The sequence below is a fragment of the Agelaius tricolor genome, unplaced genomic scaffold (assembly GCF_023055355.1).
Source record: "Agelaius tricolor isolate 1412-34295 unplaced genomic scaffold, bAgeTri1.0.p SCAF_6, whole genome shotgun sequence".
Classification (NCBI taxonomy): Eukaryota; Metazoa; Chordata; class Aves; order Passeriformes; family Icteridae; genus Agelaius; species Agelaius tricolor.
Window position 1 is genome coordinate 26,580,167 of NW_027269266.1, and position 13,649 is coordinate 26,593,815.

Here is a 13,649-nt window from a genome sequence, read left to right on the forward strand (position 1 = left end):
CATCCAGCCCAGCCTTGAGCACTGCCAGGGATGGGGCGTTCACAGCTTCTCTAACGAGGCCGTCATTTTCTTATTTATACCCATACTCAAACTGGAGCAGCTGCTGGGCTTATGGGAAGGCTGTGGCTACACATACGACCCTGGGAAGCAAGTGGCCAATTTAACCCCTGGACCAGCAGAGCCAATGAAGCGACTGCCTCCAGCTGACCACCCCACCCCACTGGATGGATACCCTGAGCCACTCATCAACCAGCTCCCAAAGCACTGGACTTTACCACATAGTCTTCTAAAGCAAAATCAGTAATGGATTTTCTTGTCTTTAAACAGTGCACTAAAAATCGTTGGTGTGTCAGTTGGCCAAGGCAATTAAACCAACATCAAGTGAAGTTTCCAAAGTTACCTCAGAGCCATCACATATTAGGAATGGCCCATGAAATAATCACTCAAAATCACCCATGAAATTCACATGGGTTGGGTCCCACCTTGTACTTCCCTACACCACAACCTGCACCTTACAAAGTCTGGCACAGCACCGTGGCCACCTTCCAGCACACACCACCACCTCCCCTCCATGTGCACAATTTTGGCATCCTGCTTTACTGAGCTGTAGGAGGTCAACTCTCTGCAAACAGCCGAGCTCTCTGTGGTCCCAGCTGGGCTGTAACTCCAAGAGAAGCTGTGCAATAAATGCATCCTGGCAGGAGAAGCATTGTACTGCTTGCTGTTCCTCCTCATGCCACACATCTCTTCCCTCCTCCCTCTCTCTGGCCCTGTTACACGTGCTAGGGAGGAAAGGAAGAGTAAAGCTGTTTTGAAGCCCTCTTTATCCTCATCTTTGTTCATCCACTGTGCTGAGTGGTACTCAGAAAAACTTCATTAACTATTAAGAGGAGGATGCTGTAGATGTAGTTCTATGTGCTGAATTGCAATTTGTATCATCATCAGTCATAACTGTCTCATATGTTAACTGGTGAAGGCATAGTAATTACTTTGTAATTTTACATGCTTGTTCAAAATTCTTGCAACTTCTGAGGTTTTTATAAAGTTTTTGTGTTTTAACTACTCTTTTTGGAAAGAGTAGTTAAAACATAATTACTTTAAATAGTACTGTATTATTAAATATCTTTTCCTTTTAAATAATCCTTTTAGAAAATGAAAAATTAACTTCAAAATCACTTCCATTTTTAGTTGAAAAGGTGGAACAGTTTTTTACCCAATTGAAAATATCCAAAAAATGTGCTGAATTTATTTTGTTATAAGAAATTATTTTTAAATCAATTTTTCTAATAATACTGCTTTAGAAATAAGATACTAGCTCCCTTTTACAAACAGACATGTTCAAGTAATCTATAAAGCGTCACTATATATTGAAAATTATATATTATTTCCATTTCTTAATGGCAATATATATTTCACACATTTATTTGAAAGTGGACAAGGAAATCTATATTTTCTGTTCAATTTGACACCCTCATCAAATTATGCTTATACTGAAGAAAATCCTTCAGAAAAGGGACAGTCACAATTGGAGCATAATATGCAGGTACATTTCAAAGCTACATTTAAAAAACCTAGGTTTTTTAAATACTAGATTTTGGAAATTGTTTTCCTTTATCTATTCCTTCCAGGCATTTCCCAGTAAAACTTTGATGTCACTGATGAGCCTGACAGACAACAAAAAGGACGCCCTCCATCCAAACTGTTGAGCAGCAACTTTTAAAACATAGTATATAGAAGACTCATTAAAATAACAACTGCATATGTGACTGACTACAGCAAATCCATGAAAACCTAATGAGATTTCTGTCTGGTAAATTAACCCTTGACCACATTTTAACCTCTTGACGCTGACTCTTTAAGAAGATTAACAGTGCTTATTTTATCATGATGTGTCATAGTGTCATATAACAAAATAGTATATAACATCAAAATTTAAAAGAAAAAAACAGAGAAATTAATAGGGCAGATACTTGCCCAACATTATGGCTTTCTGTAAAGCCTTTGTTTCAAATGCAACATCAAGGACTAAACCTTAAATCAGGAAAAAGGAATGTACCAGTAGGAAGAAATAAAATGGTGATTATATTCATGTGTGAAACTATGAGATGTGGAATTAAAAGTACATGCAAACAAGTATCTTCAATGAAAAAAGAAAACAACAGTGTTATTTTCTGTTTGACTATATGAATTACCAGCACATTGCATACATCATTGTCATTTAGACCTAGTATTACAAACCTAGAGGCCTCCATAACCAACTGCATTTCAATGTCTGTTTAACTGATAATGCAGTGTAGGGCAATTTTCAGAAAACATTTATGTACTAGAAAATTATGCTACACGGGAAAACAAAAATTAGAATATTTCACAATGAGTGCAAGAAATTAAAATTCCAGACAAATCTTTTATTGCAATGTGTGCTAACCTTACCCTGGGCTTCAAGAAGAAGTGTGACCAGGAGATCAAAGGAGATTCTTCCCCTCTCCTCTCTTCAGGGCAGACCTCACCTGGAATACTGCATCCAGCTCCAAAGCCTCCAAATAAAAAAGATGTAGACTTGTTGGAGAGGGCCACTAAATTGATCATAGGATTTGGGAACCTGTCATATAAAGACAGACTGAGAGAATTGGGGTTGTTCCACCTGGAGAAGAGAAGGCTCCAGGGAGAGAGACCTTATAGCACCTTCCAGAACATAAAGAGGTCTACGAGAGAGATGGAGGGAAGCTTTTATGAGGGCATACAGTGACAGCACAAGGTGGGAGCAGTTTTAAACTGAAAGAGGGCTGCTTTAGATTAGATTTTAGGGAGAAACTGCTTACTATGAGGGTGATGAGGCACTAGAACAGTTTTGCAAAGTGATGGATATCCTATCCCTGGAAGTGTCCAAGACCAGGATGGGTGGAATTCTGAGTAATCTGGTCAAGGTGTCCTTGTCTACAGCAAGGGGGCTGGAACTAGATGACCTTTAAGGTCTGGTCCAAGCCAAACCATTCTGTGATTCCCTGAAAGATGAAAAGTAAGTTAAGTTTAAAAATATTTTCAGCCTTCATCATAACCAAGACTTCAAAGTATAAAAGCTTTAGAGAGGAAAAGGCTTGGCAACTCAGAGCACTGGCCCAGTTGATGGAGCAGAGTAACCTCAGTATTGTTCTGGATCTCCTAATGGTCTTCTGGGTAATTCCTACACAGGCACCCCCTGTCATCTCACTGGGGGTTTTGTCCCTATAAAGTGAGATATTGAGCATTGAGTTCTTGAGTAGTGTTGACCATAGTAGTCTATTACTATTGATTGTGGAGATACTAGCTGCATCTAGCTTCTTGGATTTTCCTAATCTAGTTCCTTCTGAACCTTTGAGGAGCAAAAATGCTACTCATATGTATTAATTTCAATGACAATTACTACACAACAGGAGTGAATAATCTAGAACTGTGAATCCATGATCAGGATAAATTCTCAGCTCTCTGTGCCAACACAACCAAAGCATCAGGCAGTGCTCTAGTGGAAAATACTACAGAAAACTCGAAAGACTTCTTGACTGAGTTGTATAAATCATCTTAATCCCATCACAATAATACTCATTTCTTTACCAACTGAGAAAATCAAAATAAAATAAAAATGATACTAGTCCAGGACCTAATATAGCAGTGTATGAGTCACTGGAAGAACAAACCAAGTTAAAACATTAAATGTAAATTGCAATAGGTTCTTGCAGGGTCAGTGGAGTATCCAGATTTCTCTCCTTGCAATTAAATTAATTAAATGGCCAGCCATGATAAAGTGATAATCAAGTAGCCTAGAAGTCACTTGAATATCGGGCCAGCAAAAGAATTTGTGCATAATCTCACAGATGGCTTGAATTTGCATGTCCTCCTGTACAGGTACCAAGAGAGAATCATGTAAACACTTCAGAATCCTTCACATACTTTGTGAGATTTCTGCCCCACTGTAGTTCATAGAGTTTGGAGAAAACCTCAAATCTCTTGATGCAATTATAGTCTAAGGCAAACATGAAGCAAGGAACAGGAAGAGAAATGCTTAAAGATTGTGTTTACTAAGTTTGCTGGAAAATCTCTCATTTATAAGTTTAGTGCACATTAAATGGTTTTGGTCATTCTTTAAGCCCTCCTGAAACCCAGAAGACACAAAGATGACACAATGTGCCCTTTCAGAATTACAAACTCTCCCTCAAGATCACTATTAGACATGCTCAGAGCTCGAGCACAGATATTAACATAGCAGCAAGGGAAAAAGCAATGCCATTTATTAAATGACTGGCTATAATGACAAAAAAACCAACAAGCTTGTGGATTCAAATAAGGGCCTTAAGCCTATTTCCTCTTTTTCTAGCAACTGCATCACCTGAGTTAGTAAAACATATGACCTCTCTCTACAATTATTAATTTATGAATTTTGATAGTTACAGCAATATTTAAAACTATTACTATTGGCAGGCAATGGCTATATTTATATTATATTGTATATATGTACATTTGAAATAGTTAACATGCATAATCATTAGAACCTTAGGACCTAGCCATCCACTTCCACCTGTGTACCACCCCTAAGCCCAGATAGTTGTGCACAACACCTGAGTATTCCAAGACAAGCAATAGAAGAGTCAAAGAAAAGGGACAAAATCTAAACACAGCTCCATGCACATAAAATGACAAGATACTGAAAGCAGATGTTGATTACTAAGAGAAAAAAAATTAAAAGACAGAGAATAGTATTTCTTAGGGTTTGTTCAGAAGCAAAGACTTAGTAAAATGATAAAAAGACCTAAATAAACCAAGACATTAGTTGAAAAGCACACTGTAAATGTTGTTCCAGAAGCAAACCCTGCCCCAGTCTCCAGTTAATTAGGAAGTGGCTTTGCTATTAAGAGGCTGAGGCATGCATGTGTTGCCACTGGTGTTCAGGAGAGGAATTAAATTTTTTGTGCCCATTTGCAGTAGGGCATGTATTTTGTTGTAGAGTAGATAATGTAAGAGAACAGACTATGTTAACTTCTGGGAAGATAATGAGATCATATGCATTATGTTCTCACTTTTGCCATATTTAATATGTTCTCTATTTTTAGTTGCTGAAAATGCCAGCCTTCGTAGCCAGGCTTTATTGTTCCTGTGAAGGTGCTGAGCAAAGATGGTGGTCTCTGTCCTAGAGAGCAGAGGTGTTTGCTCATCAAAACAGAAATGAAAATGTGTTCTCCCTCACAGCAAAACCCAGTATCCTTGAGAGGCAGAGGTAACAAAACAGACAGTAGCTATGTTTCACTTCTATCTGTGACTAGCAGATGCATTTTAAATTAGAAGTTTTAAAGCAGCATTTGAAAAAATACAATGTATGAGGTTCTTGAGCTTTCCGTGAGAACTTTTCCCATCCAAAGCAAAAAGTAAGAAGAAAATGTGGGGCACTGCCGACTGTCATTACTGTTTTTATGGCTATCACAGCTATTAGAGAGCTACCTAGATCAACCAATCTCACCCTCAGGATAAACTGTATTGCAAAGAGCCAAAGATGGGGTGCATCTATGAAAGGTGGTTGAGGAGAGCATGGAAATCAGGAAAGGACAGCAATAAAGACAAGGAACTACTCCTTGGCAGCACTACATGACACACACAGGCAGAGATGCCAAAAGAGAAAATGAAGTTCAGATAAAAGAAAGCTGTCGGTAGACTGAGAAAAGCCAATGTTTGCAAGGTTTAAATTGAGGACTAAACAGCTATGTTGAGTCATGTGGTAGGGAAATTCTTCCCTGGGAGGAAATGTGAGGTAGGAAAAAAAATAAACAGAAAATGGAGACTAAAACTATATGTACAGCTGTAATAGGATATACAGGAACTATAGATCAGAGTCCCACCAGACAAATTGTGCAAGTCTCCACCAAAATAATAAATGCCACAAAGGAGATATCATTTGAACCCTTAGAATTGTAAAATGCAAAATATTTAGAAGCAGGAAGTGATCTTTTCATTTGGTGAATTTAACATGCTTAAAAACTTGTATTTGCACATCCCAAAATCTGTTCACAAGATTGGAAAAAATAATTATACCTGTTTTTCAAAAAAGGAAAATTAGGCTCTTGTGAGTATACTAAGGATCAATAATAGGGACAAATATTGCATGCTGGGAGGATTTCAGTAATATTCCAGGACTTCATTTCTTCTTTGACCTAGCTATATTGGGTCACCAAACTCAGCTCTGATGTTAGAGGCTTCTTCCACAGAGAGTGCGCAAGGTTCCCATTATTCACAATTTTGCAATTCATTAGTTTTCAGTATTTGAAAAAGAGGGGAGAAGGGAAGAACATGCAATCTTTGAATGTTAGGATTTTCATTTTCAAAAGTACTGTATTTTAATAAGGCATGAAGTTACTGGCTCTTATTGGATTTTATTTTGTCGTAAAGATTTTTTTTCCTATTTTGAAGAGTAATATTTTAAAAAGTCCCACATTCAATCAATCAGTCAATCAATCAATCAATCAATCAAACAAAAAAGGAAATCAAAGCAGGAGGTGGAATTCAAGCCCTGAGATATGTGACAAGGGCCAAATGTGCTCTAATTCCATCTGCAACTGCTGCTATTACTGCTACAGGTTCACCACAGGGAAGCAAGCAAGGTAAAATGACTGCAGGTTAAAGGAAGCTGCCCAGCTCTTGCTCTCTGAAATATATGGCTATGAATTCACACAATTCTGGCCTTTTCAGTACTGTAGAAGCATAGAAGTATGTTGTATGAAAGTTCTCCCGTCACTTTCCATTAATGCATATTAAAAGAAAAATCAGTTCTATAGCTAAAATAAGACATCTTCTGAGAACTGTGTGCTGCCTTAATAAGCAAACAGCACGTGTACTGTCCCAAGGAGCAAGAAGGATTCCTGTAGCATAGTAACATTCTATAGTTTTATCTTCATTTCTAATACACTGCAGGCTGAAAAAAATTATTGCAAATCTGAAAAACACTTTTTACATAAGAAACCCTCATAAACCATTCTGCTCCATCTATTTCCTTGTGCACATTGTTCTGCCTAATAAGTCTGATCATAAAAGGTATAATGTAGAGCAGAGATTTTGAAGACAAAGTCTGTACAACATTCTATACTGTTTTAAAGGAGGAGAAGGTGGTAGAGATATTGAAAAATCTTTAACTGATCTTATTTACTCTTCACTGTACCTTTTTAGTTAGTCTCTGTATTCCTTAGGTTTGCATAGTATTAAATTCGGTGGTACTACTCCACATACAAGTTTGGAAACATCACAGACCAAGGTTTAAAAGTAACTGAAGGGTTTTTTGTGAGGGTCAGAGTGTCTCCAGGAAAGAAAGGTACTATTGTGAAAAAGATCCACAGAAGCAGCTGCTTTTAAAATGTCATGCATAGGCGCAGCAAGGCTTGCATGAAGTCCATGACTTTTGCAAAAGAGTGTTAAAATAATGTAAAATAAAAATTAAAACAACAACCACCAGTTCAACAAATGCCACTCAGCCTGAATGGAAATTTCCAATTGGGCAGAATTTCAGCAATGGAATGGCAGAACAGAGGTCAAAGGAACTGACATTCATTTGCTTGTGTTTCAAAATCAAATCTAGCTTGAGAAAGAGGGAAGGACAAGAAATAGACGCCTCTAAGAAAAACAGCAATATAAAAGCTACAGGTTATGTTTGATAGGACAGAGAGTATTTAATTACATTATACCATAAACCTAAGATATAAAAGACAGAAATCATATTTGGCTTTTGAACATAACAGGCTTGAGTGACATTCCTTTTTCCAATTTTGCTTTGGGTTCATCTTTATTTTTTGTAATTTTAATTTAGGTTTTTATTTATTTTATTTATTGTACTTCTAAGTTTAGGTCTCTTTCAGTGTTAAGTGCTATGCTTATTTTTCTTTTTAAATTTAGAGGCCTGTACTACACTTTGGACTGGAGATGAAGTAAATTCCTGATAAATCATGCTCTAACAGGAAATGTTGGAATCCCATTGTGAACAGGGACAGACTACATTAAAAAAAAAAAATTAAAAATCTTCTCTTTCACTTAGACTCCAGTGCAGATACAAACAGAAGCTCAGAATATCATAAAATTCCTCAGATCATAGATTTACCTCAGAAAAATCCAGAAATATAAGGCTCCTTATATCTAAGATTACAATCTTTGCAATCTGGTACTTCATTCAGGATGCTCCTGTCGCAAAATCTGTTGAATCTTTATATTATCATCTGTATGCTTTTGATGATAGCCTAAGGGAGAAAGATGTTTTCCTTCACATTTTTCAAAGGAAAGCTAAAATTTACTAAGCACAGTCCCCTGAGTCACTGTGACTTTTTTCCCCCTTCAGACAAGGAAGATACAAATGAAAACATACTTGAGCTATGGAACTTTCTTGCTTGCTTTCTTCTAACGTAGATTTGTTTTACCAACACTGATTATTAATTTAATTGTGTAAATCCAATTCATTGCACAAAAAATGTACCAAGATTTTTGGGGGTAGCACTTTACTACAGGTCAAAGAAAAACCTTCCAAGGAGGGCTTCTAAGTTGGTATAATAGGTTTTTTTGTCTTATTGTCTGGCCTGGATGTCATTTTTATCCTCCAGGTCACCTAACAGGGTGTCAAAATATTAATTTCAAAAACTAAAAGGTACAGGATGAGAATTACCTTTGTCTCCCTGAGAAGTCCATGTCATGACCATAAACATGCCATCTTTGGTACACATTCCTTGGATAATATTGATGAAAAGGAGAATATACGCAAAGAAGCACCTATGCACTCAGCCAGACCTAAAATCACTTAAAAGCTAAATATTCCACTCATATCTTTACCTTAGGATAGTAAAAGGGGTGCACATTACATATATTGGTTAGTTTGATAGAGTATCCTTGGGCAATGTTCAAAAACAAGCAATAAGGAAATTGTTACAGCCATGCATAACACAATTCATACACAAGGATTCTACATTTGTATACATAAAGTCAAATTACTTAAAAATACCATAAACAAATTACAATGGTAAAAAGAGAAAATATTCAAGTATTTTGGCTGAATCACACAGTAAAAATACAGATGTCCATAAAATTCATCTCTATATCCTAGAGTTTAATATTCCATCCATGACAGCAAATGCAAAAAAGGGAGAAAACTAAACCTCAAAGCTGAGAGCTTGAAAAATTAAAGAAAATGTAATTAGACATGATTTTTTCTAAAAAAGAAGGTGTTACCCTCTAAGGTAATTGCTAAGTAGCAATGTCAGGGATGCTGGCCTAATTTCTAGTAGTAAATAGTGAAGTAACAGAGGATGATTGAACTTGTGCTTCTCTGATTGTTTTAGCTGCCATCCTTACTAGAAAAGAGCAACTGTAGGCTGCACAGATATTTTTTAGAGCTCAGGTAATCAAAAAAAGTGAGCTGGTCTCTGTAAAATTCCTTCAATAGCTTTAGCAAAGGGATGTGATTTCACCATATATCAACTAATGGTTGCTTCCTAGTGGCTTGTGGTTCTCCAGAGGGCTCCTGATGATACAGAAATAGTTTCTGCATAAACTAGCGTAGATTCTTCGGTAGTCTTTCCATGCCACTTTGCTGCAACAGTGTAGCAAGTAAAGACTATTAGAGGTAATTTACTGAAACTTCTAAGGGTTTCTAGTTTATCCTGTGGCTCTTTCTAGCAATAGTTCTTTTATTGCATGTGATGCTGTCAGCCAAGTGTGACTTAGTGGATTGTGCAGCCTATCAAATTTTGCAAGCTCATTTAGAAAGCCCTTATGGAGCTTAAATTCAGAGTTTTCTCCTGAAAGCACAAGCATGTCCCTAAACAGAGCTAAGAGAGACCAAATACTTCTGGCATTTTCTTTAAAAAGCCCCAAACAAATGAAAACACATAATCTTGTAGGGAACTAAGCAGGAAAATGCTGGAATGTCAACTCAAAGAAGTACCCACACTGTGCCTTTTAAAAGTAGCAGTTTATAGTATGTTTAATATAGCAGAGAAATCTGTGCTGCCAGTACTGGCTGACAAGCATCCCTCAGCTTTTCCAAGAGGAACATGTCTATGGGAAGAGTGCAGTTGACTCTTGATGAGCATTTGGGCTTGGACTTCTGAGCAAAGACTGTCAACATGAAAAGTATTCTTGCCAACCATAGTGGTGCTTTTGCAAGACCACTAAACACAGTTTCTTTTTTCTGTCTGAATATAGCATTTCTTATATTTTTGCTTGCTTTCCATATGGATATCATCTGGTGTTCTGAATGCTTAATAGTGTAATATAACAGGAGCATGTTCAGAAGACCGCTCTTATCTGTAGCAACATCTCCAGAAGCAACTCTTGTGAAAATATTACCCATCACATTAGAGTGAAACACCAAATATAACTCACCTCATCATGAATACAAAATCACATTCATCCTATTTATCACTGTTAAGATAAATTAGTGAATTAGAAGAAGGAAAAAAAAAAACTTTCCTGCTTACTTAGGCTAATGATGATAGTGTCATATTATACTTATTAATAGCAGGGGTTTTAATAGTGAAATAGTAATCATTATTGTAAAAGAGAAAGCTATCCTGAGTGTTAAACATCAAACAAGGCACATCTAACACCCCTGAAGACGAGATCTGGAACACTGCAAGAGCTCATCAACTCACTCAATAGTCATCAGCTGAGTGATTTTTACCATGACAAGGGGGATGGTCTCAGTTCTCTTTTCTTATATGCTTTTTTTTTACATAAGAAATAAATTTTAAGAAATTTTTAAGAAATTAAAAATTTAAGGGAATAAAAAGGCTAAGAACCTAGGTCAAATTTTGTGAGTCACTATTGGAGCAGACCACATTTCACTAATTCTAAATCAAAATTTGCCTTGTCAATAAAAATTTGACACAGAAGTTCCCATTGTATTTTATTTATTGATACTAGTCTAACTAGCTTAACTCATATAATTTTTCTTGTTCTGACTAAAATTTCCATAGGGATGGCAATTATGCAGAATGAGCTCAGGAATATCATCTGGTATGGCAACTAAAGTGCTGCCCTGGGTAATGTTTGCTGCAGGCAACACTAGTGGGGTCTAGAGGTCTTTTTATGGCACTAGGAAAGCACATAGTGTTATTTAATTTTGTACCAAAGAACAGAAGGCAAACCTTTACATTATGTACAGCCTTTATGTTCACTGAAACTGGGGAGAGGAAAAACAGAGGGAAGGGGAGATGTCGAATATCGCCTGGGAGGTCTCATCTACAGGAGTTACAGAGAGGTGGGCAAAAAAAAACCAAACATGTGCAGTAAAAAATAAAATCATCACATCAACACTAGATAAACAGAAGAAATGGGCACAGGCAAAATAACAGATAATGTGCATTTTTACAGTCTGAAATTTTGTGTAAGACTTTCATATAAGACTTCAGAATATCAGTGAAAAGTTTTGTAAAACGTTGATGGAGATGTCAGGAAAAACTTTATCTCGCGTTTTAAGTCAAAGTGAATTTTGCTAGATCTGAATTCACACAGCACACACTACCGATGGGATGGTAGCAACGACTGTATTTAGAGTTCAGGCAGATTTGGCTTGGTAAGTTGTGTTAATCGTGAGTTCCAGTTCACCTATTTGACACAGTATTTTGAGTAGGTGTATTTTGCTTTACTGCAGCCATACAGAATGTGTCTGAAGAAACAGGGACAGAAAGCAGCAGAGTACATTGTGTTCTTCTTGACATGGTGCCCAGAGAGGCTACCTGGAACACAGGCTAGTCAGTGTTAAAGGAATAAAGTAGGTATTTCTTAGAAAGGCCTTCAAAGGATACACCCTGGGCAGTACAAGAGCCTGTCCATAGCTACACCCAAGATGGACCTAAGAGGGACAACTGGTCACGAATTTTGACACTTTTATAAGCTTTGCTCCATTTACATATTGGAGTTAATTGTCCAATTGCAGCTTCAGGTTAACTCCCATCCTCCCAGACTGCTCTCCTCAATTTGCTGTTGCTTACAGTGTTTGGGCCTGAAGCTGCACCAGTGTCCTTGGTTGTTGGGCTGGAAAATGATCTTTTTGTCCAACTAAGCTGTGAAGAGAAGTTTGTGACCACTTTATATGAAGTTCTGAGTTACACTAAAGTAGTACAGAATCTGGAAATTATGAAAGCTTAAACTTAAGGCATCAACCAGACTGCCAGAACTTTTCCATACTTCCCAGAAACAACACCCACACAAGGAACATAACCCAGCACACTAGGGACAGAAGCTGGGACCTCATCCCTGCAAGTAAGAGTCTTCATAGATTCACAGTTTAAGTGCTTCTGAGAACATAGTTTAGCTCTTTGGTGTACCACAAGTATGCAGCCGTTTTGTTAAAAAGTCCCAGCTGTATAGTAATCAGCACACATTTTTAATCCATCCATTCTCTGTTATGAAATGCCAATAGAGCATAATAGAGAATTTTAACAAGCATCTACTGCCTGCAGTTATAATCTTCACTTCAGCCAGCTTCTCATTTCTGTAGGTGGTGAACCAGTACACCACTCAGATTCAGCAAGACTGTAAGTTAGAGAGTGATTTACTGGGACAAATGACATAAAAGTAGGAGGATTATAAGAATGTCACTCTTGCCCAGCAAAACCATTCAGAATTACACCCTGTCCTTGTTGTATAACATGATAACAATTAGGGTGCTAGGTAGCATACCTCCCTCTGCCCTTCAACATCACAGCCAGGTTCAGCTGTGAGAACAGAGATCAGCCCTTGGTAGCACCACACAGACATTCGGTGTGGAGGGGTTGTTGAGATTTTTTTTTATTTTTTTCAATAGAAAAGCCTGGGAGAAGGCTTCAGTATATTCTATTTTTTTTTTAAAAAGAAGCACTTTTTAAAGCATTTCTAAGCCTTTTTACTTTTAAAAAAGTAATATTCTTAAGCAGTAGAACAATTTTTTAACAGCACAGGCAGCTGTAAAATGGAATCTGACAAAATGGTCTGTTATTTATCTGCACAATGTCATTCCAATTTTGCCAATATCTTAAGGCTAACTTCCTACAACTTTTCAATGAACTGAGTGCTTTTCATTTCTCCTCTTTGAAAATGAAAATCTTTACATTTATAAACATGGAGATGTCTGTAATAAGCAATATTATTTAAATTAGAACCTCAGAAATTCTATGCTGAACCCCAGAAGACTTTGCTAGCCTTATTACATAATTATGCCTGATGACTTGCCTATGGGGAAGGACAAATCTCTCACCTGGAAGGTTTCCCTGCCCAGTATCCAGCAGTCATGCCAAAGCACACGAGTGTCCCTTTTCCAAACTACGTGGCTGTTAATAGTCTGTAACATAGAGGCTACAGAGAAACAAGACAGATAAGAGTCTGCAAGGGAAATTTTCAGTCATGAAATCACACATATGGCTGGTTGTTCTTCTGAAATCTCTGAAGAAACATGCAGTTTTTTAGACATATGGACATGAAATGGATCATTCTGTCTGTACTTGTGACAACACATTATCTGTCTGTAGTGGTTTTGGCTAGGCAATTTAAGATTTGCCCAATTTTGAGCTATCCTCATTATTCACCTAGATACATTGTGCAACCCATCCTCTGCCAAAAAGATGCAATGTGAAAATAATTATGTATGAAGATATTGACAAAACATTAGAATAATTCAT